Source organism: Hemicordylus capensis, chromosome 2, assembly GCF_027244095.1.
Source record: "Hemicordylus capensis ecotype Gifberg chromosome 2, rHemCap1.1.pri, whole genome shotgun sequence".
In the NCBI taxonomy this organism is placed as follows: domain Eukaryota; kingdom Metazoa; phylum Chordata; class Lepidosauria; order Squamata; family Cordylidae; genus Hemicordylus; species Hemicordylus capensis.
In genome coordinates, this window is record NC_069658.1 from 166,971,813 (window position 1) to 166,995,103 (window position 23,291).

The 23,291-nt window shown below is 44.2% G+C and overlaps 1 long non-coding RNA gene across 1 annotated transcript; it reads right to left on the reverse strand.

Annotated features, from left to right (window-relative positions):
- Window positions 1–13,470: 13,470 nt before the first annotated feature.
- On the reverse strand, window positions 13,471–21,068 carry LOC128348211 (uncharacterized). Its single transcript, XR_008318000.1, has 3 exons — window positions 20,973–21,068; window positions 20,145–20,229; window positions 13,471–14,098 (listed from the first exon to the last, which is right to left on the reverse strand). It is a non-coding gene; the product is annotated as an uncharacterized LOC128348211 (long non-coding RNA).
- Window positions 21,069–23,291: the final 2,223 nt, after the last annotated feature.

The window sequence follows — 23,291 nt, forward strand, 5'->3', positions numbered from 1 at the left end:
GATTCCCTTGTTTCCTTTGTCCCGCCTGTCTAACAATTTTTTCTGCCCCAGTTCACTGTCTTCCTCACCAGTCTGTCTTTTCAACCTCCCCTATCCAATCACCTTATCCCTCAGTTCCCCCTCCCGCCAGAATCCTCTGGTCTAGGAACTTCCTTTATCATTCTCTCTATGGTTTTTAGCCATTTTAGCCAAGACTAATGTAATGTAATTTTATTTACAGTCATTGACCAAATAGAGCCAAGACTAATATTTATTGCTAGGTTTGTTTATGGCATTTATATATTGCTTTTCAGGCAAACCTCCCAAAGTGGTTTTCATAAAACATGAATAAAAACCATACAACATGTTACAACAAGCAACATGTTTATTTCTTTATATGTCAATGTCCGTGTTTAGGGAGGAGAAAATCCCCAATTAACCTTCACGCCCTCTCACACTAAATTACAGGCACGGGCATAGCCTCAGAGTTGGGGAGGAGGGAAGTATATTCATTCCACTCCTCCACCTATCAGCAGGAATAAAGGTCCATGCTCCTCTCTGGGAGTCCAATGGACCAACAACCCTTGTCCCAGCTGATTGCCTCATCTTTGGCATCCCCTGTATTAAATAAAGCCCTACATTTAGGACACTCCTCCCCCTTTCCAGCTTGCTCCTTCTCCCCTGGCCAGGCAAGTGGATTGACCATCCAATCCCTGGCCTCCCAAGAGGCCTTTTCCTCTGACTCCACCTCCCTCACTAACATTTCCACACAAGGCAGCGGCTGAGGGGCAGACGTCATCATTATTCCATCTCCACCAGTGCTGCCCATCCCCCAGCAGCCATCGCCCACCTCCCTGAGCCCTTCCTTCCTACCACCAGAGGACAGAGAATTGCTGGGGTTGCTCCAGCAACCGGAACCTCCTGCCTCTCTCAGCACATCGCCATTTGACCAGGTAAACAACCCCGTTGACCAGGTAAACAACCCATGTAGGAGAGTGGGGAAGCTTGACAGTCAAGGTCTTTAGGCTTCTCTCCTCTCTCCTGCCCTCAGAACAAGGTGGTTCTTTACCTAAGTTGCCATGCCCCCCGAAATTCTGGGTTTCACCTGGATTTTAAGCATCTCACCCAGATTGCTTAGTAGGGGTGTGCGTTGTGTTTTGGATACAAAATATTTTGTGCCCAAAACAGGCCATTTCAGCTGTTTTGTAGCTGAAACAAAACACCCAATGCTCAAAACAGAAAATTTTGTAGCCGAAACAAGACATCTCTGTTTCGGATACAAAACGTTTTGTTGTTCCGGCTGTTTCGGAACTCCATTTTGCAATTGCAAGAAGTCTTTCTGCTTCAGTCTCCATTTTGAGTTTTGACATCTGTTTGAATTTCTGGCCCTTCCAGCCAGCAGATTGGCCACCGAAATCATGGGCTGATTCTGGCAATTGCCAGGCTGATGCTGGAAATTGCCTCCTTATTCCTATTAAAGAACTTTAAGGGTAAAATTTACCCTCATTGGCCAATGGGGCAGTGTGCATTTAGCCTCATTGACCAGTGGGGCAGTGTGCACACTGCATGGAGCAGTGTGCACACTGCATGGAGCAGTGTGCATTTCATTGTTGTTGTTTCACACTGTTGTGTGTAGATCAATTGCATTTCGGGGTGTGTGTGGATGTGCATGACCTTTGGAAATCTGTCTGGTTCTTTGCAAAGCTCTGCTGTTGTTTTTGATGTGTGATGTTGATATTATTTGGGGTGGATTTGTGGGAGAAAGGGGGCTTTGGGGACAGAAGAGTGGGTCAGGTTGTAGTGCCCCAATGGGAGCCTGCTGCCACCCAGATTCCAAAGGAATTGGGAAAAGGGCTAATTTTTAAAGAATTTCTGAAGTTTACATGTCTTTGGGGCAGATTCAGGGCAGGGCAGAAAGCGGGGGGCTGTAGATTCTCTGGTAGCATATGAGATTTTCAACGACAAACCATGACTCCATTCTCATATGCTACCACCTACACTCAAAACATCTCAGAAACAACAGAACCTAGTACCCCATGGGTTAGCAAGCCATGGGGGTGGTTGGCACCCTATGTGCTCCACACCACCACTTGCTCTGGGCCACCCCAGTGCCCCCCAAGTGGAGTTATGGGGCTGCTGAAACCTCCATAATTCCTTATGGGGAAGAACTTTAAAGATGCGTAAACTCCATTAAATCTTTAAAAATCAGCCCTCTGCCAAATTCCTTTGAAATAATTCTGGCAGCTTCCTTGCCCCCACTGGGCACTACCACCTACCCAAATCTGCTCTGGGCCAGCACTTTCCCCCCGACATGAAGCTATACTTTTGCTGAAACCTCCATTATTCCCTATGGGAAAAATCTTAAACTTCAAAAATTCACCAAAAATCAGCCCTTTGCCCAGTTTCTCTGAATGTGGGTGGCAGCTTCCACCCACTGGGCACTAATACCTCCACCCACTAGTTTTGTCCCAGGGCCATTTTTTAAAATTCAAAATGTTTCAGATTTTGCAATTTTGAACAAAGAACAAAATGGGGGTGTTTCGGATTGGCTGATTTCAAACAAAGAACAAAATGGGGGTGTTTTGGATTCAGGCCAAAACAAAACAGAAAAAACCCAAAATACACAACTCTATTGCTTAGGTCACCCAGATTCACCCAGATTTTAGCTTTCATTAAAAAAGAAAAAGAAAAAGAAAGCTAAGCTCTAGCCCTTGTGGAAGTGGAGTTATGGAACAAAACATTCAAAGCAAAACATTGAGCACTATTCTGCTCAAAAATTGTTTTCAAGCCAATTTTCATAATATGCAAATTAGGCACCCGTATTGAAAGCCAGAATATGGCAACCCTATTCTTAGGAAGGGGAGGGAAGAGCCACAACAGCTGGAACATTGGAACTGGCAGTTCCCCAGCCTGTGTTGGTCTCTTTCCTCTTCTATTCAGAGCAAGATGGTCTGTGACCACTCTATGGGGAAAATTGTCTAAGCGGCCTATCTCCCAAAACTCAATGGTGTTTTCAAGCATTTTAATGGCTTTTCTGATTGACTGTACTGTTTTACTTTGCTAATTCCTCACACAAGAGATTTTGCTAATTCCCTAATAAATGTGCACATTTAAATTACCTTTGTAATAAATCTGATTGATTGCTCACTTGAAGCCTGTCTTGCCTCCCCTTTTGTATTGTTTCTCCTCCCACTGCAGATGATAGCCCTGGGAGTGACAGTCTCAAAACTGACATGTGTCTAGCTAGCCCACATTTCGTAACACCTGTGATGACATAATCAAGCGATCAGTGGGACTTTCGCTCAAAATGAAGTAGAGCTTCAGCATTTAATTCATGCTGGAGACATATCAAGCTCAAATTATCTTGTTGGAAGCAAGCTCATTCCAAATCAAGCCTGGGAGAATTCGCGCATCACTGATGATTATTCCCCTGGAGCACATCTATATTTCCTTGAATATCAGTATCTATTTCAAAAGTACCACTCAAGAAATAGAGTGCATCTGAAATTCAAAGGGCAGATCCTTGAATTATAATGAACATTTTTACATTAGATACATTCCTCTATTCACCATAGTAATAGCTTAAAATGGGGGTGGGGGATGTCCTGAGTAGCATGACCAGTTATACTTCAAACCATTGGAAATTAATTTAACTAAGCCTGGGAAAATAATATTCCAAATGGTAAAGCAAGTCCAAAGCAGTCAGGACATGATGCATGTTATCTACTTTGCAGGCAAATTTTTAGGTCTGCTTAATTAATGAACAAATAATAAAGTTATAATCTATCACATCCAATATTGTTAAAATGAATTTATCACACTTCCTTTCAAAAGGGGAAATAAATCTAAAGACAATTAATCAAACTAAAAATTAAATACATGTATAGCATTATGGAATTCAGCTGTGGAACACTCTTTGTATTATAAAATTAACCCATATCATTTGCTTCAGAGAAGGAAGGAAGCAAGAAAAGATGCAAAGAAAGGTCTTTCATAGAAAGCTTGCATTTTTTATTGAATCATAGATACGAATTGAGACTATATTTTTAGTTACCTTTTTGGTAATACTCAGTACAAGGATGGTTATGTTTGTTACAATGAATGAAAGTGAAGACCAGAAATGCAAGACACTTAATTTTTTCTGGTGCCTGTTTAGCCTGTCAGTCAGCCAGCAAAGGAAGTACTTCATGTGCTCCCAAGGGTATGTTAATAAATATGTTTGATTACATTAATATTCATTTTGCTATTCAAACCTGGTAACAGTCAAAATTAGCCAAGTTGACTTATAGGACCTATAAGGAACATGGGACTTTCTTTGACATTGACTCAATACTGGGTGTTTTAATGTGGGGTGGTGGGAGGATTTTTAATGTGGATCAATTTAAGAACATACATTTTTTAAAAAATGATATTCACAGTCACTAGGCTATACCTCTGATCAGGATCCTCTTATTGTGGTCCAGAATATGCAAAGACTCATCGCCAACAATTAATTTCTACCCTTTAGAACTTACCATAAAACGTTTACTTTGGTGGTGTATTGTATGATAGATTTCTTCTCTGAATGTTTTATAATTTGTTGTGTTTATGATGATCTATGATTGTAATAAAGCTATTCATTCACTCACAGACTCAGCCATCCATTGAAGTGCCCTGGCCCTTTCAGCTATCTGAAAGTTCCAGCCCTGTATGGCATGACATATTCTGCCTTACGATGCCTTTGTTTTTGGTTTCAACCACTTCCTGCCACTTAGATAAGACAGAGGCAAGGGTACCAATTTGTAAATCATGCCCTCTGCAGATCACTTCCACTACAGGGCCATGTTTGATGTCTTCCAGTCCTGAGTGCCTTGCCCCTCATGGAGCTTTCCTGACTAGGGGTGTGCATGGAACCGCAAAACTGCAGGCCAGCACTGGGGTGGGGGGTTGCTTTAAGAGTGGGGGGGTTTACTTACCCCTCTGGCCGCTTTGCTCTGGCGCCCATAATTTTATTAGTAATTGGGGCGGAAGGATACCTCCCTGCTGCCCCTTCCCCGCTTTCGCTATGAAAAGCTCCCAGGAGTCCTCTGCGCGCGCACACGTTGTGCGTGTGCTTCACGTCTCTGCGGGGAGTTGAACACTGATTTCAAGCAGTGTTCCCTGGTAGTGCTGCTGGCATTTTAATTATAAGAGCAGTAGGGCCTGGTGTGCCTGTTGGCAGGCAGAAGAAGTAGGAAGTGTGCAGGGAGGGGCATGGCATTCAGTCAGAGAAAACACCATGGAGTGCTAGGTAAGCCCTAGAGTATAACAGCTGTTGGTGCTGCTCCAAGCTGGCCTCTCACTGATTGCATAACCTGTAACCACAGTAATAGCGGCGGATGCATGAAGACAACCGCTGCATTCAGACATCGCATGAAACTGGTGTTACAGGTTACCAGCAAACCTGTAATTCCAGTTTCGTAGAATGTCTGAATGCATGCATGCAACCACGGCCTTGCAACCAAACTACAGGATTCAGTTTACTTACCAAACTGGAATTTAGAGCTGGGATTACTCAGTTTCACAGCTCTAAACCTCTGTAGGAAGTGGCTGCTGTGTTGTCAATGCGATCCCCTGTTTAGAATGTTAACTACAAACTGCAGTACTAAGCCAGTTTCTGTGATGTCTGAATGCAGCCAACATGACAGCCCCTTCTAACAGAGTGAAACTGATGAGTAATCCCAGCTCCAAATTCCAGTTTGGTAAGTAAACTGAACCCTGTGGTTTGGTTGTGAGGCTGTGGTTGCATGCATGCATGCAGACATTGCACGAAACTGGAGTTACAGGTTTGCTGGTAACCTGTAACTCTGGTTTTGTGTGATGTCTGAATGCAGCTGCTAGAAAATGTATGTTATTTGTAGACTATTAGGATTAATATCCCACTTTATTAAAATGTCTCTCGAGACAGCTAACAGTATTGCTATAAAAACACACAAACAGTATACAATAGCTAAAAACACCCCCCCCCCAAAAAATACTAAAATACACAGTCAACGAAAAAATCATTTTGGAGTATGCTAAGGTGCTAGCTAATTGGCCTGTGAATGGCCCCAAACATTAGATTCCAACCCAACCCAACCTGAGACTGCCAGAAAGCATCGTGTTGACTCCTCCCAACCATCATGTACATGTGTGGTCAGGGCTGGTGGGAACTCCAACATTTATCATATCCCTAAGCCTTGTTATCTCTTCCTCCCTTCCTTTATCTGAGACCGGAGTGAGGAGAGGGACAGGCAGCCTTTGCATCCTCTTCATTCTGGAAGTCTGAACTCACTGCTTGTTTCGCTGGCTGAGGCTTCATTTTTAAAAGTATCTCTCCACCACCACATCCTACTAAGTGCCTGAGTGTCCCAGATAATCCCAGAAGCAACTGGGCCACTCAGGCACCTACCGTAGTAAGGCAACCTTTCTTCTAGGGCCCTGAGTTCCCTGAGTTCTAAAAAGACATATATGCTGACAATTCTTGGCAATCAACAACACTGTTAGAAGAAATGAAATAGAATGCATTAACTTCTCTTTCCAATTTAGAATTGCAACACACACACACACACACACACAGAGTTTTCCACTAATTTTGTAATATATTCCCCTATGGCTTTTGTACTATTATCATGGTATCAAACTAGTACCCCTATGTCTTTAAGCAGCAGGAAACATGTCTTAAATGGTACTAATTTCACTTCTAAAAACCATTCTAATGCCTCTGCCTATACCACCCCCCACCCTCACCTCCTCCAGGGTAAACACTTCTGTTCTTTAAGAGGCAGAGTCTTGCTGGTTTAAAGTACTTCATTCTCCCAGTTAAGAATGACTACATTGAAAATACAAGATGTGAGTGTAGGTAGGAATAAGACCTCCTCCAGCCCCAATTTTTCAAAGCAGCTCTGGTGAGCAAAGAGGAAGGCTGGAGCTCTGGCAGGATGCAAGTTCTTCTTTGTGTTCCCACAAAAGGAGGAAATGAAGTATAGAGAGCAGCGATGGCTGGTGGTCTCAAGGGTGGCAACCATGTGTGTCCCCGATTGCTCTTCATGAACACAATTTCTCAGAATCATGATGGGGTAGACAAATGAACAGCCTAGGGGTAGCAACCACCTTATAATATGGTCACAGTAGCTCCAGGATGAGGTCCAACTGGCTCCATGTCTCCCCGCCCCCATACCTGCCATCTCTCGCAGCCAAGAGCATGTAGCAGACACTTAATGTACCCACAAATGTGTCAAGAATGTGGAAAAGGGCATGCCATTCCAAACCAAAGATAGTTTGCCATTGACCGCCTCCAAAAGCAATAGCCAAGAGTCTTTTGAGATGACCTGCTCAGGTTAAACAACATCTGAAAGAATTCTGCAGAAAGCTAAAAGTATTACAGTACATATTTGCCATGACAAAAAGCTGCTTGACTGAGTTTCAAAACATATGGAAACCACCCCACATCCATCTGCATCTGATGAAACAGCCCTTGCCTAGAAGAGGTCAGGTAAGAAGGTCTCCTTACATTTCTGCCAATTGACTCTTGGTTGTTCTTCATTCCAAGGTAAGATGATAACTTTAAACAATGAGTTTGTTGGCAGGAATTTGTGACTGTTAAACCGTGGTGCAGTGTTTACAAGTTTATGAGAGCCAGCATAGCATAGTAGTTAGAGTGTTGGACTAAGACCAGGAAAACCCCAGTTCAAATCCCCATCAACCATGAAACTCACTGAGTGTCTCTGGGCCAGTCATGTATCTCTCAGCCTAACCTACCTCACAGGGTTGTTGTGAAGATGAAAAATAACCATGAACACCACTCTGAGCTCCTCAGAGGAAGAGCAGGATATAAGTGTAAAAAAATGGGATAATAATGAACATACAAGGGCTGCGTTGTTTCCAAGTCCTGTACCCTCAAAAGAACCCTTAGAAATGTATTAGTATGTTGGTAAATAGTGGACTACCTTGTTTCAGTAATGCTAAATTCTTTAGCTTTCCTTTGGGGGGTAGAGTTAAAAAAAACTTTGAGATGTTTAATGGTTAAAGCACTGTGTATCTCAAGTGCTGGTCCAAACTCTTTTACTAAATTATGTAAACATCTACCAACAATTTGGATATTATTTTGCATCCTACTTCTAATCTCTCTTTTGCCATGTGTCATTCTGAGGCTCTTGTAGGAACTCAGATTTAGTTTCTTGTGTTGTTTGAAAACTCAGAGTGGCTTCAGATATTGCACAGAAGTACCAGCAGCTATCACTTCTACACTAGATTAGTGGCTCTTTTCCATAATGTCTAACACTACTTTCAGAGTTAATCTTTTTAAAGCAGAAGAATATTAGGACCAAAACTAACATTTTGATTCAATAAATAGTCTCCAACTACTCTCAGTTCCTATTCCGTATCCCAACCATATGTGAAATCTTTTTTTTTTCAAATTCAATTTTTATTAATTTTAATGATAGTAATATCATTCATTACAAATACGTACAAAAAAGGTGGACTTCCCGCTCACATTTCTTCGTGAATCATCAACTATAAAATTTACCCTTGCTATAATAATAATTCAAAACATAAATTCAAACCCTTACAAACATAATTAATCTAACCAACCTGAGATTTTTACTAAATTTCAAACCCTGCTGTCAAGTCCATAGTAGGAAAATAATTCTTTAGATACAACAAGAATGGTTTCCAATCTTCTTTAAAACATTCCAAGTTTTGATCTCTTAATAGTGCTGTGAGTTTTGCCATCTCCGCATATTCCAAAATTTTTATCAGCCAGTCTTCTTTTGAAGGCAGTTCACTGGTCTTCCATTTCTGTGCATATATAATTCTAGCTGCCGTAGAGGCATACATAAAAAATGTTAAATTAGTTGTAGAAATTCCACCTTGTGTTACTCCCAGCAGGAAGGATTCTGGCTTCTTAGGAAATGTCATTTTAAATATTTTCTTTAATTCATTATATATCATATCCCAATAGGCTTTAGCCTTCCCACAGGTCCACCACATATGAAAAAATGTGCCTTCAAAGTGTCCACACTTCCAGTATTTGTTTGAAACATTGTTATACATTAATGCAACCATATGTGAAATCTATGGGTGGTTTCCAAAGAGGACAGTAACAAAGATGACATTAGCAAGGAAATAAGGGCAATGTTCTTTCCTTAAGTTAGGGATGGGAGCTTGATTTGGATTGCTCCATTAAATGTATAGTATTTAGTACAAATAAACCTTAGGCCTCGGCTTCCCTTCCACTGCAGATTCTGATCTGAAGGATCCCACAATTTATTTATTTTTTTGGTCTGATCTTATACAGCTCAATTGCCTGGCAATATCTATCAATCAGCAGGCTCTGTCCTCGCTGTTGGTTGAATTGCTGTGATGTCACAGAGGCCTAGGAAAGTTGGAAGGCATGGAAATGAGAAATAGAATGACTGTGTAGTGGTATTGTGGGGATTAGGGGTATTCATGAAATCGGTTTCCACGGTTTGGTTCAAATCTGAACCAAATTCAAATTGGACCAGGGGTTTGAGAACTGGTTCGACTGAACCGACCGCTCGTTCGGTACAAACTGCTTCAAACATAGGCAATAATGGGGTACTCAAACCAGCCATTTTCCTCCATGCGCAGTGCCTAGGGACACAAAAGCAGATTGGGTGGTAGGGCAATGTGGGTGCTACTTACTACCAAACCCGAAAAACAATCAGGTGATTTTTAATGATTTATTGGATTTTTACTGGAATAGTAGGTCAACCCTAACTTAGGGGGAAGTGCTGGTGGGTCCTAGAGGGGCCGCTGCTGCCAAGGAGTCACACCAATGCCACGCTGCCACCAGCAGTAAGGTTCCTCCTCACCTCACCCCACCCCACCCTTTGAACCTCATCAGATTCCCCTCTACAAACCTAACTGGGCCAAACTGGTTCTATCTGAACTGGGCCTGGTACAAACTCGGACTATCCCCCCTTTTGGGGGGCCTGGTTCTGCACACCCCTACCAGTGCACTGTGAGGAACAGGAAAGCAGCCTGCATCCCACCATAACTGGTCCTCAGATCTATTATGAAGTGCAGACTGGTGTCGGGCCCTGTTGACTCCAGCATCCCTGGCACATCCTCCCTGTATGCCCCCCTACTGAAGGTGGTTCATGAGTTGGGGGTAAGCTGCTGCAGCAGCTGGAGGAAGCTGGTGTACTCCACCATCAGGAATGGCTGGTCATCCAGAGCCATCATCTCTCCAATGGCCCAGGTAACCAGACCTCTTGCCAACCAACTGCTCCCACTGCATGCTGCTTGAGAGCAGGAGCACGTGCAGGAGCATGAGGCTTGCCACCGCTAGTCAAGGGCACACCAGGTGGCCTAGTGCTGCTATCAGGAGCAAGAACACCCAGATTACACTGTTTGATGTTGCTCCACATTGATGACATTCCAAGATGCACGCTGTCCTTACCCCTGCTGACCTGTGCCCTGCAGACAGCATGTGTAGGCTCACTTTGGCAACACTTAAAGTGGTCCCACACAGTGCCGCTGCTGCCAGTCATGGACTGTTTGGGTGCCAATGGTATTACTGGGTCTGCTGTTTCCTGCTGGAGGCCACCACCACCACCCTCCATCCAGAGCTGAGAAGGTCCAAGTGCAACAGGAATGACTTCCTCCTACTCCTCAGTTTTGGACTGGGTAGGGGTCACACTGAAAAGGGGGATTAGTAGCAAGGAGGATGGAAAGAGGGATCTGGCTGGACTAGCAGCCATCAGCACCTCCTCCACCCCCATCAAGGGAAGAGCTTCTTCCCTGACAGGGCCTCCCCCTACAGTCACCACAAGCAGCTGTGCTGCAGACTGCATGCAACAGCCTCTAGGGGGACAGTGGCAACTTGGGGAGTAGGCCCTTCTCACCACCCTCACCCTACCCCACCAGCATCACCTCTTCCTCTGACCCTGCTCCAAGCTCTTACCTGCACCCTCCAGGACATCCCTTCCCCAAAACTAGGCCTCTTTAAAAGAAACAACTCTAACCTAAAACCAAACTCTAAAACTAAAACCAAATCAAAACTACAAAACCTGGAGGGCTTACCAATTCACCATCTTCAGCTGGACCAGTATGGAGCTCGAGCAATCAGGCCAATCAGCACTGCCACTCAATAGCCAGGGGTTCAGCAGCCAGCAAGGTAATCCAGCAGTAGAATGGAAGAGATCCAGAGGCAGAGTGAAGGGAGATACATTTAAAATACACTTCCTTTTTTTCCCCTCCCCCTGCACAGCCCTGTTTGGGAGGGAGACCATGCCCCCACGTCTGACGCCAGACATGGGGGCGTGGCTAGCAGCCCCCTGCATCTGACATCAGATGCAGGGGGTGGGGCCAGGGGGCCACCGTGGCGACCAGATGCAGGCCACTGCCAGCCTCGTCCCATGCCTGCCCACACAGGTAGGAGGGGGCCCTTGAAGGGCAGTTTGCCAAGGGCCACTTGGAACTGGCCCTTCTAGTGGAAATTAAGCAGACTCTCACGAGTGAGTCTGCAAGAAGAGGGCTGAATTTAAAATAAAACAGAATAAGCCTTGTCGGAGATTTTCACAGCTTCCAATTAAATACTGGGGCACAATGGCTCTGATTTTACCCTGATCACAGGCAACTAAACAAATATAACAACTAGAAGTCCAAGGAGCACGCCTCCATCCACATCCAAAGATGCATCCAGCCAATTCAGTGTGGCCAAAATGGATTTCATGAGATGGATGAAGACTTGCATATCCCTCCTTGTCTTCACCATGTGCAAGCATGGAATGCTACTTTCCTAGGACTATAGGCAGAAGCATGCTTGAAAAACCAAAAGGCCAATAAGTTGACAATCTAAAGCAAAATAACATATCAAAGCAAAAAAGGCAAATTGACAATTTCTGGTTCAGAAAACATGCAACCAAAGGGGACTAGATGTGTTTAGTTAAGCTTGCTCCACCAATATTCTCTGTCAGGTATAAAGGAGGGAAGGGAAAGAATATCAGGGGCGTAACTACTATTAGGCAAGGGGAGGCGGCTGCCTGGGAGGCCCCCACGCCTCGAGGGGCCCCCCAGAGGCAAGTCACATGTGAAGTGTGTGTGTGTGTGTGTGTGTGTGTGTGTGTGTGTGTGTGTGTGTGTGTAATCAGTGAGGGGACCGTTTTAAAATTTTGACTCTGGGCCCGCTCCAGCCTTGTTACACCCCTGAAGAATATATTATATCCAAACAAAAAGCAGATAAAACATGGGGCTCTTTAATTTTCCTGTCTTCATGGAGGAAGTGAACCAGAAAGCAGCTGCAGCAGAGATGTTATTTACTGTTATTCATTGAGCGTAACTTGCCATTGGCAACAAGAGCAGCCTCTCCACTCTCTGACAGTGTGTAAAATGTTCTGCCATTCCAACATCCCTGAGCAAAATAGCAATGGATTTTTTTATTCTTAGTTTCACTGGCATTATGCTGTTATTTATTTATGTTATGGCATTATGCACTTGTTATTCTATCATTATTGGTGACATTGAGGGGCAATTCAAATAACAAATTTCACCTACAAAAGAGAATGTCCAGATAGGAAAACTCATGTATGCCGTCATGTCTGAAGGATGGCTTAAAGCTTTATTTTGCTTGCTGGAGTACTGATGAGGAAGATCATACAAGTGTGCCAAGGAAAGAGAGTTACTATTCGTGTTTTTAAACTTCAAAACTTACTTGTCAGGGTCACTGAGCTCCTAAATGAATCATATTCCAAGATGGAGCTTCTTTGAGTTCAGTGGAAACCGCAGCTCCTAAGGGAACTTCTTCCTCCTCAGATGCCGAAAGGCCATCAGGGGGTTCTGCTTTTTCCACTTCTTCTGTACTAACCAGTAATCAAATTAGGATTACAACTATGCGTGTGTGTGTGTGGTTGCATGTACGCAGCGTGTGTAACATGTTTTACATGTGCCTTTACAAGGCAGACAACATAAAGGCAATTGGAGAGTTTCTTAACATTCTAGAAATTTAAAGTTTAACATTCTGGCTATTCCTCCATCTGGACAGCAAAATAAAAATCCTGACTGTACGAAGAATTATAAATGGTAGTCTTTTTGGTGGTTGCTACTGCAGGTGACTCGACACTAGGGATGTGTACAAACCTGTTTAGAGGCCCTTTTATGGGCCTCCGAACAGGTTTGAACAACCGGCGGTTCGGCTGGTTTGAAGGCGAGGGGGGTACCGTTAAGGGCAGGGGAGGGTGCTCTTACCTCTCCTGCCATGTTTCCCCCGCCAGCGCTACACTTTAAAAGGGTCCGGCGGGACAGCAGTGTACCTCCCTGTTGCCTTGTCAGATCAGAAGTGTCAGGAAGTACTCAATGTACTTCCACACATTGGGTACTTCCTGTCACTTCCAGTCTGACAAGACAATGGGGCGGCAGGGAGGTACACTGATGCCCACTGGACCCTTTTAAAGTGTAGCGCCAGCAGGGGGAACATGGCAGGAGGGGTAAGAGCACCCTCCCCCACCCTTAAAGGCATCCCCCCACCTTCAAGCTGCTGCCCCTGCCAGTTCCGTGTACATCCCTCAAAGTCTCTACAGGCAGCATTAGTAATGACATTTATCATTTTAAAGTGAATTCTAATTTTAAAATAACCAAAAACATGGCAGCCACCAGTAAAGTGAAAAAAGCCTTAGGCTTTTGTTCAGGCCTGTCCAAAATTGACCCCTCATTTTAACACCCGAGAATATGGTGGAGTATCAGTATGAGATTCTACAGGAACATCTAGAGTATCAGTATTATTGGGAGTACATTGTTGTATGTACTGTAGAAAGAGCTTGTGGACCAAAGCATAAAGAAATGGACTGGAGAATGGTGTACTTACATGACAAATTGAAATTACAGCAGCTGTCATAAACTGAGCTTTAAAAAAATCCATAGAACTTTTTCTGTTTTATCTCAACAATGTTTTTGTTCCCTTGAAGTTCTTCAGATGCATTCAGCAGAGCAGGAAATCCCCAACTTGCTCAAAATTTTGCATTCGGTAGTTTGGTGGCAACTTTAATGCCAAGTGCTGCCACCATGCCATGTGCTCAGATCAACTTTTCTCATTTAATTACAGCTTCTCAAAACACTGCAGTGACAAAAGTGGCAAAGGGCTCCAGTTCAGCCATCCCTGGAGAGACAAAATGGAGACTAACACTGAAATAACAAAGAGGGGAGAGGTCCAGCACTTTTAATCCTAAACCCCACCTCCCAGTGGTCACTATGAGACTTTGCAACTGAGAGATGATGCTGCCAGGGTCCTAGTTCCAAGAGATATATGGCGAGGAGTGGAGTGTATCTTAGACTTTTCTTGATGAGGAAGTTTGGGACCCTGACTAGATCGGTTTAGCACTCTATGTCCATTATGCACTGTTTGATGAGTGTTTTTGCCTGTTCGTAACCTATAGCCAGTAGATGGGGGTGAGGGAGAGTCCCAAAGATTATATTTTTGTCAGAAGTGCCCGTTTCCAATTGGACTGGTAGTGTTCGGGGTGGGGGGCTAGATCTGTAGTGCTGGGGGTGGGGCTAGACCCAGTGGGTCTCCAGTCATAGGCTAGAGTTGGAGATACTCCATGGGACTTGGAGAACTGTTCTTAGGAATTTGGACTGCACAAGCTCTAGTGGGGTGAAGTTGGAGAAGAGACCCAATTGGGCACCGTAGAGGAGTTGCGCTAGCAACTTGGTTTCAAACAGTTTGAGGACTGCAGGTATGTAGTGGACTCCTCTTGTATGGAAGAATTTAAAATTGGCAGAGGTGCTCCGCTGTGGGTTTTGAGCAGCTGAGAGCCATGAACATTTCTGGAGTCAGAGGTGTGGATGCCCACTATTAGGTCATGCAGTGCACACTTTGAGTGAGCATGTGCACACTTTGAGAGAGCATTGCTCCTGGTTCAGGAGTATTGCTTTCTCAAACGTAGGAAAAGATGCAGCTCCCTCCAATCCAACCCCAGGAGATCTTTAAAGCCCAGGCAGCAAGAGACCAGGAAGTGAGGAGGAAATAGGCAGAGCCTGTACAAGTGGTGATGAGAGTGGTTTGAGGCATGCCACTCTTGGGAAGCAGGAACTGATCTCTGCCAGGACACATGGGGCCAGCACAGCTCGGTGGACTGGACTCTAAGGTCCACTTAGAGACTGCTGCCCTGAGACTCTAGAATGCACTCCCTGCTGAAATTAGCCTCCCCATCTCTGACAACTTTTTAAAAGTCTTTGACACATTTATTCACCCAAGCTTTTAAACTAGACTTATGGTTTTAACTTGTTTTAAGGTTTTAATTTCTGTTTTAATTTGTTTTATTTTGTTGTAAACTGCCTACAGAAGGAAGTTTGTGCAATATAAATACAAATATAATCTATATATATATAATTCTCTTATGGCCGACCCAAAAGAGAATGCGTCCTGATGCGTCTGGATGCCTGGAACCATTGCCTGGGGAGGAAGCAGTAGCGAGTGAGGGAGGGAGGCAGAATTGGCAGACTCAGGAGATGGAGGAAGAAAGGAGGAAAGGAAGAGAGGAAAGGAGGAACCATTGCCTGGGGAGGGAGTGGCAGTGAGGGAGGCAGGCAGGCATCGGCAGACTTGGGGAACGGAAAGGAAAGGAACAAAAGGAAAGGCAGAGGAAACCGACCACAGAGAGGGGGCAGCTGGCGGGTAAATGATGGGATGGAACACGGCAAATGAAGCCCAAAATCGCTGGGAGGTAAGGGGCCATTAAAAACCATTGGACTGTGAGGGCTTGCTGCTGACCTTCCTGCCCCCAAAAGAAAAAAAACCAGTGCTATTGTTCTAGGGCCCCCTCCCCCACAAAAAACACCAGCCAGTATTCCACACCCACACCACCAAAAAAACCCACCCCAAAACAAAAATCCCTCAGCTCCCAGTCACCCCTTCAAAAATAAATAAATAAACCACCAGGGGACTGCGTGGGCCAGCCGCTGGCAGTCCCCCCCTCCAAAAAAACCCCAGACAGTCTTCCTACTCCCTATACAAAAAAGGGGGGGGCAAAGCTCCAAGTCATCCCATCAAAAAATGGACTGTGTGGGCCAGCATTGCCTACAATGCTGGGAACTGTGAGCACAAACAGCTGCCCATAAGAAAAAAAAATCTATACCTGGGGACTAACCTAAACTTGCGGGGGAGGGGGAGAGCGAGCGAGAAAGTTGCAGGGGGAGAGAGAGAGCAAGAGAGTTGTGGAGGGGAGAAAGAGAGGGGAACATGGTGCAATGCTCGGCTACAAAGGGAGGCCCAGCAAATGAATTCTCCCAACTAAACCCCAAATACTAAGTAAACTACTGCACAGATGCTCTGTGCAGCTAGTGAATAAATAAATGACCAGCAATAGTGCCAGCAGTTTGACAGGTGTTGCATACATGAAACTTTGATTAGAGCTGGGGAGGGAGGGCTCTAGTCGAGGTGGAACCAGCATCCCACTGCTGTGTGTGCATGCAACTGAACTGAAATCCACATCTTTTAGTTTTCACTGTATAGGACAGACACAGTGCTGCAAAAGTCACACTTTACAATACCAGATTCCCTTCAGTTTATATTTAGTGTATATTTCTTAATCTGAAATGCCCCTCTCACTTTCTTAACTATATTCTCTGGCAGTGAAAATGGTGTGTGTGTGTGTGTCTGTCTGTCTGTCTGTCTTTTTGGCCAGGCCTGAGAACCTCTGAGATTTTTCTCAGCTTATTGACAGCTGCAATGTTTTTTAACATTAGAATTCCTTTCAGAATGACATACAGTACATTATGACTAGTGCAGCTGCCGCAGCCACCAAAAAAGGCATGGTATATACCGTACTGTCACCACCACCAAATAGTGGTAAGTTGCCTTCTTATAGTCATTTTTACAAGCCAATTGCCCTGTTTTGTCCCAAAACATTTTAGCAAGATACTTTTCTGATCAGCTTTATAATCAGCTCCGCTTGTTTCCACAGAGGAAACAAGAAATACAAATTCAGATATTCTGGAACATATGCATGTCTTAGAATGTAAACATGATCTCTGAGAATATATTTGTTATAGGATTACATATAATAGCATCTGTGATCATCTAATATATTAGTGGTCAACTGTTCTAAAGCTTATATACAGGTTTTTTTATGTTTTGTTCCCTGGCAGCCAGAAGCATATCTAGAACTCCATGTTTGCTAAAAAATGAAAGTGTTGTCTATCAAACAGTGCTCTTGTAATATCTTTATACTGCCTACTCTCTGATCCTTATTTTCCACATTTCCAGAGAATAATGTGAAAATATTCACAAGCTCCCCCCACCCTCCGGCATCTAATTTGTCTTTTTCATTATTACTGTAGCATACACCCCTCTAATTTCTTCCACTAGGAAGTCTGAACAGAATGTTTTCTGCAGTATATATATAGATGGTGAATAATTCAAGAGATATCAATATCAGGTACAAATCAGATCCAGTAAAAAGTTATGATGTTCATTTTGGAGAGCAAAAATTGTATATTCATAGTTACAGTATAGGTAATTGTCATGAGTGAAACACTTGATTTCTAAACAGTTATAGCTGGGGTGTGCAAACAGGTTCAAATCTGAACTGGTTTGATTTGAAGCTGTGGGGTTGAGCCGAACTACCCTGGACCGAAACACACACAAACACCCCAGGTCGGGGGTTTGTCGAACATTTTTTGGGGGAATTTTTTTCTTTTTTAACTTATCCCCTCTAGGGGGGCTTCTCCAAGGTGGCGGGGGGGGGGTCCGTGGAGGTTTCCCCTCCCACAACGGCCTTCGTTTGTGTGAAAATTGATCAGTTAGGGTGCCTGTTCCCTGGTGTGATAGCCATTTTGGAGGCTGCCATGCCTTTGCAGTGTGTGGCTGGGTCATGACCCAGGCCACGCAGGGTCCCATTACGCAGGTGCAGCAGCCTCCAAAATGGCCACTGCAACAGGGAATAGACCCAGAAAAGGCCAAAGACGGCCGAATTGGGCAATTTTTTACAAAAAGGAAGGCCAGCCAGGGAGGGGGAACCTCCACGGACCCCTCCATCACTTTGGAGAAGCCCCCCCCAGGGGGTAAGTTAAAAGAAACGGGGGGAAATCCAAAAATGTTTGATGAAGCCCCCCACCCACCCAAACCAAACAGAGGGGGGGCTGAAGGGGGCTAAACCAAACTGGCCCAGTGCAGGTTGGGTCCAGTTCAAACTCGAACCAAATTGGGCCAGGTGATTTTGTGCACACCCCTGGTTATAGCCAATTAAACTGACTGTGGTGAATGGGAGAAACTGCAGAGACACACACTTGCACAACTGCAAGTCGGGATAGTGGTGCTGCTGCTTTTCTGTAAACAGCAGTGGTGGCACTGATGTCTTCTGGTCCTTTTACCTTTGTGTATCATGCCAGTCCTTGAAAATATCTCTCCTGAGTAGTTTCCCTCTTATTTTTACTGGAGACTTATTGAAAATTACCCAAGTATTATTATTATTATTTATTTATTTTACACTTATAATCCGCTCTTCCTCCAAGGAGCTCAGAGCTACATGGTTATTTTGATCCTCACAACAACCTTGTGAGGTAGGTTAGGCTGAGAGATATATGACTGACCCAGAGTCACCCAGTAAGTTTCATGGTTGAATAGGGATTCAAACTCAGGTCTTCCTGGTCCTAGTCCAACACTCTAACCACTACAAACTGGAATGAAGGTCCATGGCTAGTACTTGAGGATCAAGGGGATCTGCAGGTGGGGAAAGGTTAAAAATCCCTGACCTACAGCATCCTTGAATGACTTGCCATTTCACATGGTGCTCATTAAATTTCCAAGAGGTCTCTGTTAAAGCTTTGCCCACTGTGATACAAACCCTGATAACTTCAAGACAGGGCTGTTGTAATATGCTGTCTGTAATATGCTTTAAGGCAGGCAGAGTCGCTCCGGCACGCACTGCCCAACACAACTTGGGCTGATTCCATTCCCAATGGGGCCATGCGGCCCCGTTTGGGAGGGAGACCACGCCCCCGCATCTGACATCAGGCGTGGGGGCATAGCTAGCCGGCCCCCTGTGTCTGACATCAGAAGCGGGGGCGGGGCCAGGGCAGCAGCCACACGCAGGCCACTGCCAGCCTCCCAAGGCCTCTGCCTCCAGCTGTTGTTGAGCTACAACTCCCATCAACCCCAGCCACAATAAATTATGGCTGGGAAAGATGGAAGTTGTAGTTCAACAACAACTGGAGGGCCAATTTTGCCAACCCCTGGTTTAGAAACTTCAGCTGCTGCAGAATCTGGCTGTCTGAGACTCATGGATCTTAACTGGGAAACTCAGGAACTGAGGCTAATGTTGAAGCTTGAAACGGAACTGTGTCCTGACTAAGTGTACCAACATTTCATCCCAATGTCTCAATGTTCATCTGAAAATTATATCATCTTAAAATCTATCATACCCACAAGCAAAATGTCAAATGTGAGTTAAGGCAAAGGCATCCCTGCTTGTCCAATAATATTAAGCAAGTCTTCCGCAACAGCTATTGTCATCAGGCTGCAACAGAGAATGAGGCAAGCAGCAAGGCTCCTCCATCAGGCTGAAGAAGACCAAATACCTTCTGGACCCTCCCCTCTGACAATCCCCCCCGCCAAAAAAAAGATTGTGAGCCCTTTTGGGACAGGATTATTAATTCTAAAGAATGCTGTAAGCCTTTCAGGAAGAGCAGAATATAAATGTAAGAAATAAACAAATAAATAATCAAAAGTGCTGCAAGCACCCTATTCTATGCCATTATGAGAGCTCTTACAGGGGTTAATGGTATTCACAGTTCCCATGCCTCGTTTTAATTGCTTTCATATAGCTCTTTTCCTCTTAACGTTTTTCGCACCACGTTTTTGTTTTTTTTTTAAATGGCAGTTTTTATTATGGCCCCAATAATTGCCATGGTATTTTTAAAAACTTGAGCTTTCTCCAGAGGTGTTAGAAATAATTAAGCTCTGAACTAGGTCTAGAAATTACTTGCACAAATTAAAAAATTATTATTATACAGGTTCTTGCCTATAGGTGTGAATACGGAAACTGCAAATAATAAAACCTTGAGTCAATGGGAAGGGGTGTGTGTCTTAGGTTCATAAACAAAAAAGGAGGGGCCAAAAAAGCAAGGGGGACAGTATTCTCCAGGTCTCCAGCTTTCCAGCAATGCCCCCCCCAAACCCTGAAAATGGTTAAATATTCACCTACCAGTAGATAATGAAAATTGGTCTCGAAGACCCAATCGAGCATACGCGAAACCATGGATACAGAATCTGCAGATAATGAGGGCCACCTGTAATTGCAGAAGACATTTTTGCCTTCTTTCACAAAACTTTTACAATGCTGTGTGGCACCTATGAGGACTTGCACACTAATAAAACACTTAATTAATAATAATAAATAAATAAATAAATAAATAAATAAATAAATAAATAAAACATCTGCCACACAATACACTGCCTATAACAGTAGTCCAGAAGAAAGAAAAACAAGTTAAACTAATCTACATAGCAATACCGGGTGATAGCAGAATAGAAGAAAAAGAAACAGAAAAAAAATCACAAAATACAAAGATCTACAAATTGAAATTGAAAGGCTGTGGCAGAAGACCAAAATAATCCCAGTAGTAATTGGTGCCCTAGGTGCAATTCAGAAAAACCTTGAAGAGCACCTCAACACCATCGGGGCCACAGAAATCACCATCAGCCAATTACAAAATGCAACTTTACTGGGAACAGCCTATATTCTGCGACGATATCTATAATAATAACAGCAACAACAGTGATAATAAAATTCAGCCATCCCAGGTCCTTGGGAAGGACTCGATGTCTGGATAAAACAAACCAGTCAATAACACCTGTCTGTCTGTGTAAACAACAACAATAGTAATAATTAACAAAGCCTTCTTCATTGCAAGGCCTGTGAGCCTGTGGTGGCTCCCAGTGACTCTTAAGTGCAGCTCCTTGATCATCAGGGACCCTAATCCACCAACAGCATCCACCTCCGCAAGCCAAGGTAGGAAAGAAGTCAACCCACTTCCTTCTGGGCCCACAGCAGTCATAGCAAAAGCATCTGTATGTCACATAGTTGATGAGGCATCGATAAAATGAGAAGATGCAAAACAAGAGCGCGAATCTAATTGGACAAAATGAGTTGAGTTGCCATGGCAACTGGATGCACAGTAATGGATGCATCAGGCTCTCTTGTGAGAGCAGGGTCTAAGTAGACTCTCATGAGAGCTTGGGTTACAGGAAAGGCATATTAAGTTAGTGGGAGGTTTAGACTGCTGAACAGAAAAATGGATGGTTGGCCTTTCAAGGAGAGACGTGGCCAAACGACGTACGTATTTGGAGAAGAGGAGGTTTTGGTTGCTGCCTAAACTCAGCTGCATCGGGGATTCACAGAGCCCAGAGACTGGCTGAGGTGGTCCTTCCCCCCTAGCCACTCTGAGTGATGGAGAGAAAGAACACCTATCCAGCACAGTAAATGAAGCACCAGTTGGGAGTGGACGAGGGGCAAATGTTCCCCCTTCCTGTTCCTGGCCATTCCACCTGCATCTCTGTGTGTGTGTGTGTGTGTGTGTGTGTGTGTGTGTGTGTGTGTGTGTGTCATGGCCAGAAGCAGGAAGGGTAGATGCGTTATCCTCATCCGCTTCCATATGACTTGGCACTTGGTTTGCTGTGCCTGATGAGTATCCTTTCTCTCCCTTGCTTGGAGTTCTTTCTCTCCCTCACTCCAAGTGAGGGAGAGAAGGAACACCCAGCCAGTGTGGCAAACAAAGCACTGGATGGGAGCAGACAAGGGGCAGTGCCTTGGGGAGGGGTTCTACAGCGGCCTCCAGACCCTGGCGACCCAGGGACATTTCCCCCCACCGTGTTCAATGGATACTAGATCCTTGACTAAACCTCCTGCTTTCCCTTCCTGAGCACCCTGAGGAGGACAAGTCCCATAGGCCTTTTTAATTCCATATTTTTTTCTGGGTTTTTTCTTCTTCTTATGAAAGGAGTATCAATTTATTGTACAAGTAGACTTTGTTTTAGTTACATGATGAGTCACTCTGTAAAACTGCATCAGGGGCGTAGCAGGGTTGGAGTGGGCCCAGAGACAAGATTTAAAAATGCACACACACACACCCCGAAGCTCAGCTCATGGAGTAAAGAAATCTTAAATGAGGCTGAATAGTGGTAACAAACAGCATAGTAAAACTTATATATCTATATCTATAGTTATAGCTATATCTCCTATGTGCCACAATAGAACATCATCCTAAATTATTTTACACAGGTTTTGTAAATTGTGGACGATGCAAGGCATTTAATGGTACTAGAGAAAGACATGCTGTTCTGGTAGCTCCAGGTCTTAAGACTCACAGCAGTTTCGCAGGATGAATACAACTGAAGGAAGCCCAGGCGGGTGTGTGGCTGGGGGAGTCAGTTATGTGACTTGCCTCGGGGGGGGGGGGGCTCAAGGCAGTGGGCCCCCAGACAACTGTCTCCCCTTGCCCTATTAAAGTTACGCCCCTGAACTGCATCATTAAAGCGTTTGATTTAATAGTTAATCTGGCACTCACATTTAAGTTTTTTTGTTGAAGTGGCCCCTGCTTGAAAAATAGTGATCATTGCGCTGTCACATATTGGTCATTGTTTATTTCCAACAAAGACACATTTTTTTCTCCCTATGAAATACATCTGCAGGCAACTGGGAAGACAGTTTTTATTCTTGCTAAATCTTCTTAGGTCATGGAAGATCAAAAGCAAACTCTCCCAATTAGAATAATCTACAGACTTACTAATATCCGAGGATAAAGTCACAATGAGGATTAGACTGAGAGAAAGGCAGGGGCACCATTTCAGATTTTATTGTAATGTTTGGGGAGATTTCAAAGGTTCAAATTTCTGCCTTGAAGTAAAGCTATGAATAAATGATAACCCCAGTTTATTTATGTCTCTTTGTATATCTCATAACACCTAGCAATGTTTCCTATACAGGTCAGTCATCTCACTCACCACTTGTTTGAAATTTGTGGCTTGGGCACACATAATGCAGCCATAGGATACCCTCTGGAGCATAGCTGCAGCCACTCAATGTGGAGTGGAGAATGTGGAGAATCAGTAGATGGTGCTGTGGAGACCTGTAAGGCAGTAAGGTCCCTCATCCTAGATGGCAGCAGCTTCTCACTACTTGCTGCACCTCTGAGCAAACTTCTGCTGGGGAAGGGAGCTTGTCCAGGAACATTAATCTTCTCCTTGAGAAATCCCAGTCACATTTTCTAAGGAATCCCAGGTTCCATAGAACATTGGTTGACAACCATTGTGTTGACATATTAATTCAGTCCAGGCTTCCTGAGAATTCGGC